Source organism: Myotis lucifugus, unplaced genomic scaffold (genome assembly GCF_000147115.1).
Source record: "Myotis lucifugus unplaced genomic scaffold, Myoluc2.0 scaffold_91, whole genome shotgun sequence".
Taxonomy (NCBI): Eukaryota; Metazoa; Chordata; class Mammalia; order Chiroptera; family Vespertilionidae; genus Myotis; species Myotis lucifugus.
Window position 1 is genome coordinate 3,994,116 of NW_005871139.1, and position 6,083 is coordinate 4,000,198.

Consider the following 6,083-nt stretch of genomic DNA (forward strand, 5'->3'; position numbering starts at 1 on the left):
TCAGGGGCATAGAAAGGGAATGGACTGACTATTCTTGGGGGGAAAGGGGTGTGGGGGATGGGGGAAGAGACTGGACAAAAATCATGCACCTATGGATGAGGACAGTGGGGGGGTGGGGTGAGGGCGGAGGGGGGGAGGTGAGAACCGGGTGGTGGGGAGCTATGGGAGGAAAAAGAGGAACAACTTTAATAATCTGAACAATAAAGATTTAATTTAAAAAAGATTATCTAGCTTAAGCGTGATTGTTCGTAGTTAAAGTGATTAACTACCCGCCTGGCACTTAGTTAAGGGGTTTTATTCCCTCCCTAACTTCAGGAAAAAATCCCTACCTGGGGAAACAACCTTTCTCGGAGAGGTGACCTTGGTTAAAACACATAGCTCCAAGAAGGGGAGCAAACATATTAAGAACAGTATGCCATATACGACAGGTCCCTTAAAACATATGCTGTGCAGATGTTTCTTCCCTGCAGCAACTGTGTCAAGCAGCAAGGATGGACCAGCTTCCGGCAAAAGAGGCCCACACCAAGACACATCATAATTGAAATGCCAAGAGCTAAAGACAAAGAGAGACTCGTTTTTTGTTTTTGTTTTTGGATATGACCTTTATTGAGCTTATCCACCAGAGTGGAAATAATGTCTGTACAAAACCAAATGTTTGTTACTATAACTTCTGCATCACAATTAAAATCCAAACAGTTTTTTAAAAACAGTCAACTCAATCAAAACCCACTACTTCAGAATCAATAGCTTCTTTGAAGCCACATTAACACTTAAATATGGTTATGACTCGAATGCAGAAATTTGGTTGGTTGGAAAACTAATTAAACTTCCAACTTGCTCAAATAGAATTACAAAAAGGCAAAATTGTGTTTTTCACAGAGATACAGTCCACTGGAATCACCAACACTGGACAGCTGTTAGAGTATTTAGAGTCCTAAGATAATAAGAAATCCAGGCATCCTTTAGACAGTCATCTGTTGTCCTTTCTTCCCAATCAGAGATTTGTGGATGTGTGGAATAACACCACCACCAGCAATTGTACCCTTGATGAGAGAATCCAATTCTTCATCTCCACGAATAGCAAGTTGCAAATGACGAGGGGTAATACGCTTTACCTTTAAGTCTTTTGATGCATTGCCTGCCAATTCAAGTACCTCTGCGGTGAGGTACTCCAGAATGGCTGTGCTGTACACAGCTGCGGTCGCGCCTACACGTCCATGGCTGGTCGTCCTAGATTTCAGGTGTCGATGAATACGGCCCACCGGAAACAGCAAGCCGGCTCTCTGCGAGCGGAAAATCGCCTTTGTCTTGGCCTTTCCGGAGTCTTTCCCAGCCTTACCGCCAGCCATGTCGATTTCTGCTGAAGCTCAAGCGAGCAGGGCAGAGAAAGGAGGAGCCAGACACACTGCAAGATCCCAGCACCGACTCCCTTGCACCGCGATTCAAGCGATTCAAACTGCGCTTTCTCCTGCCTTCCCCGCTCTCTTTATATGGCAGAATGTTCCCTCATCCCAGGACGCATCCTTGAGGCTTCAGCCAATGAGCAAGCACAGAGAAGGCTGGAGGGGCGGGCGCTTGGCAGCCCGAGCCGCTATTGGGACATGGGAAAGGAGGGAGGAGAAGGGAGGAGATGGGAGGAGAAGGGAGGGATGGGAACGGGGAGAAGGAGGGCACTGGGGCGGGAGGCAGAAACAGAGCCAAGAGAGACTCTTAAAAGCAGCAAGAGGAAAGCAGTTAGTTACCTACAAGGGAATTCCCATACAACTGTCACTGATTTCTCAACAGAAACTACGCAGGCCAGAAGGGAGTGGCAAGAAATATTCAAAGTGATGAATAGCAAGGATCTACAACCAAGATTACTCTACCCAGCAAAGCTATCATTTAGAATCAAAGGTTAGATAAAGTACTTCACAGACAAGAATAAGCTAAGGAGTTCATCACCACCAAACCAGTATTATGTGAAATGTTGAAAGGTATTCTTTAAGAAGAGGAAGAAGAAGAAAAAGATAAAAAATATTAACAAAATGGCAACAAATACATACCTATCAACAATTTAATCTAAAAATCAAAATAAATGTATAAGAAATCTAATGAGCAGAATAAACTGATGAACAAAATGGAATCAGAGGCATAGAAATGGAACAGATTTATGATTCTCAGAGGGAAGGGTTGTGGGGGAGCGGGAAGAGATTAAACAAAGATCTTATATGCATATAGGCATTACCTATGGACACAGACAATAGGATGGCAAAGGCCTGGAGTGGGGTGGAAACTGGGTGGAGGGGGACAATGGGGGGTGGGGGGAGAAAAACGGGACATCTGTAATAATCTCAACAATAAAGATTTTTTTTAAAAGAAAATAATGAAATTAATAAATAATAATTCACTCTGGCTCAGGGTGAGCTCAGTTGATTGGAGCGTTGTCTGGTACACCGTAAGGTGGCAGTTTCAATGTCCAGTGTCCAATGTTCAGTGTCCAGTTCCTGGACAGGGCACATACACAGGTTTCAGGTTTGAACTTCAGCCAGGGCACATATACGAGGCACCTGATTGATATTTCTCTCACATTGATGTTTCTCTCTCTCCCTTCCTTTCTCTAAAACAAATTAAAAATAAATAGTAATACAAGAATAAACTGTGCTCATAACTATAAACCTAGTTTTGCCCCACCCTTATGCATTTCATAACATAATTACATAATATAGGCATATATAATATATATATATATGATAAATGTACTAGTTACTCTTTGCCTAAAAAAAATCTATTCTGTTTTAATCAGTGGACTTCTCCATTTTTAAAAATTGTCAAGGAAATCTTTAATAATGTCATGTGATCAGAAATTTCATATCTAATCTAAATCTCTGATTCTCATGAAGGAAGAGGAACATTTTTTAAAAAATCAGCTTTATTGAGGTATTTTCTACATACATTAAGATTTATCAGTTTTAATTAAACATTTCATTGTGTTTTTGACAATGTGTACAGCAGTATAACCACTGTGATAATCCAAATACAATATTTCTGTCACCCCCAAACATTCCCTTGTTCCCCTTTGCCATTAGGTTCCTCTCCTAATCCCTCATCCCTACCCCAGGCAACCACAGATCTGTTTTCTGTCATTACAGCTTTGACTTTACTAGAATTTTATATAAATGTTTATAGTCTTTTGTGTCTGGCTCTGGCTTCTTTCACTTAGCATAATGCATTTGAGATTATCCATGTTGTTTCATGTACGAGTAGTTCCTTTTCATTTATATTTTTAAATAGGTTTTTTATTGACTTCAGAGAGGGGAAGGGAGAAGGAGAGAGAGATTGAAACATCAAAGATGAGAATCATTTATTGGCTGCCTCCTGCGTGCCCCCTACAGGGGATTAAGCCTATAACCTTGCCCTGACCAGGAATCAAACCGTGACCTCTTGGTTCATGGGTAAATGCTCAACCACTGGTTCATGGGTCAGTGTCACATCAGCCAGGCAGTAGCTCCTTTTTATGCTAAGTATTAGATTCCATTTTGGACATATCAGTTTATCAGTTCACTAGTTGGTAGACATTTGTGTTGCTTTAGCTTTGGGCCATCCTAATATATAAAAAGCCAGGGGCCATCATGACCTAAACGACCGGATGGATGACCAAACAGCAGGCTGCTGGCATGAGGGAGCTCCCTCCTGGCCCCAGGCTGGGTGCGGCAGCAGCAGGAGGGAGCTCTGAGCCCCGACCAGGGCGCGTCAGAACTCTGGGTCTCTAGCAATCGGGGGTGTGGCCGGCCTTCAAACTGGACCCTGACAGGAGGGAGGAGGGAGCCCCATTCCTCATGGAATCGGCCGCTGGTCAGCTTGCTGTCAGTGGCCTGCCAGCCAGGAATCCCATTCACCTGCACCCAGAACCCTGACAGCAGGGAGGAGGGAATATGTCTTACAGTGAATGGTTAGTAAAACTTGGAGATGGCAAACTTGATAGCAGTTTTCATTTAGGAATGGATATTGAAATCCCCTGTGAAATGATTTGTAACAGATCTATTATTGAAGCTACCTTTGGAAATACTATATCTATGGATAATATTAAAAATATATCTAAACATGTAATTCTTTGTCCAAAAAATGAGTACATTCAAAAATTAAATGAAGAAATTTTGAATATACTTGATGGAGATTTTCACACATATTTGAGTGATGATTCCATTGATTCAACAGATGATGCTGAAAAGGAACGTTTTCCCATGGAATTTCTTAATAGTATTACTCCTTCAGGAATGCCGTGTCATAAGTTAAAATTGAAAGTGGGTGCAATCATCATGCTACTGAGAAATCTTAATAATAAATGGGGTCTTTGTAATGGTACTAGATTTATTATCAAAAAATTGCGACCTAGCATTATCGAAGCTGAAGTATTAACAGGATCCACAGAAGGAGAGGTTGTTCTGATTCCAAGAATTGATTTGTCCCCATCCAACACTGGCCTCCCATTTAAATTAATGCGAAGACAGTTTCTCGTGGTGCCAGCATTTGCGATGGCTATTAATAAATCACAAGGACAAACCCTAGACAGAGTAGGAATATTCCTACCTGAACCCGTTTTCACACATGGTCAGTTATATGTTGCTTTCTCTCAAGTTCGAAGAGCGTGTGATGTTAAAGTTGTAAATACATCACAGGGGAAATTAGTCAAGCACTATGAAAGTGTTTTCACTCCTAATGTGGTACAGAGAGATATTAGAATAAGTTTAATCAATTTATCAGTCATTGTTTGTATCAGTGTTGTTTTTACATCTGTTTTTGTTGTTTTTATATCATGTCTTTGTTGTTGTTATATCATGTTATGATTGTTTATTTATTAACAAATTTATATATTATTTTCATATACATTTTACTAATTTTCTTTCATCTCTGACACTTCTATTATAGAGAAAGGGCAAATAGCAATATTAAAATATTTCCTCTAATTAATCCCCTTTTATTGTGCATGAATTTTGTGCACTAGGCCACTAGTTATAAATAAAGCTGCTATAAATATGTACATACTAGCCTTCACATAGACATCTGTTTTCATTTCTCTTGGGTAAATTACTTAGAAGTGGGGTTGCTTTGGAGTGGGTTACAATGTAACATGTATTTAACTTATAAAAGAAACTGCCAAAGTGGGTATACTATTTTGCATTCCTGCCAGCAATATATGAGAGTTCTAGTTGCTCCCCATCCTTCACTGTACTTGGTATTGTTGGTCGTTTTACTTTTAGCCATTCTAGTGGGTGCCATGTTTTCTCATTGTATTAATTTTCATTTTCCTAATAACTAATGAATCTGTGCATCATTTCATGTGCATATTTGTCTTTTATATGTCATTTTTGGTGGAGTATCTGTTCTAATATTTTTCCATTTATTAATTGGATTATTTGTCTTACTGAGTAAAAGTTATTTATATGCTCTGAATAGAAGCCTTTTATCAGATATATGCTTTAAAAGTATTATCTCCCAATCTGTGGCTTGTTTCTTAAAATTGTTTTTGTTGCTAATCCTCACCCAAGGATATTTTTCCATTGATTTTTTTAATCTTTATTGTTGAAAGTATTACATATGTCCTCCTGTCTCCCCCATTGACCTCTTCTAGCTTGCCCCATGCCCCAGGCCTTCACCACCCTATTGTCTGCGTCCACGGGTTATGCATATATGCATACAAGTTCTTTGGTTGAACTCTTCCCACCCACCCACCCACCCTCCCCTGCCTTCCCTCTCAGGTTCAACAGTCTGTTCTGTGCTTCTATATCTCTGGATCTATTTTGTTCATCCGTTTATTTTGTTCATTAGATTCTTCTGCACCTGAGTGAGATCATGTGATATTTATCTTTCTCTGACTGGGTTATTTAGCTTAGCATAATACTCTCCAGGTCCATTCATGCTGTTGCAAATGGTAAGAAGTCTTTCTTTTTTTCTGGCTGCATAGTATTCTATTGTATAAATGTACCACAGCTTTTTTATCCACTCATCTGCAGATGGGTACTTGACTGGAATCCAACCCAGGACCCTTCAGTCTGTAAGTCGATGCTCTATCCACTGATCCAAACTGGCTAGGGCTTAAATTTTCT

General features: G+C 40.1%; 1 pseudogene across 1 annotated transcript; it reads right to left on the reverse strand.

The window, feature by feature from the left end:
* Positions 1-839: 839 nt before the first annotated feature.
* Positions 840-1,442, reverse strand: LOC102422487 (annotated as a pseudogene). Its single transcript, XR_001348838.2, has one exon. The product of XR_001348838.2 is annotated as a histone H2A.Z pseudogene (transcript).
* Between the last annotated feature and the right edge of the window lie 4,641 nt (positions 1,443-6,083).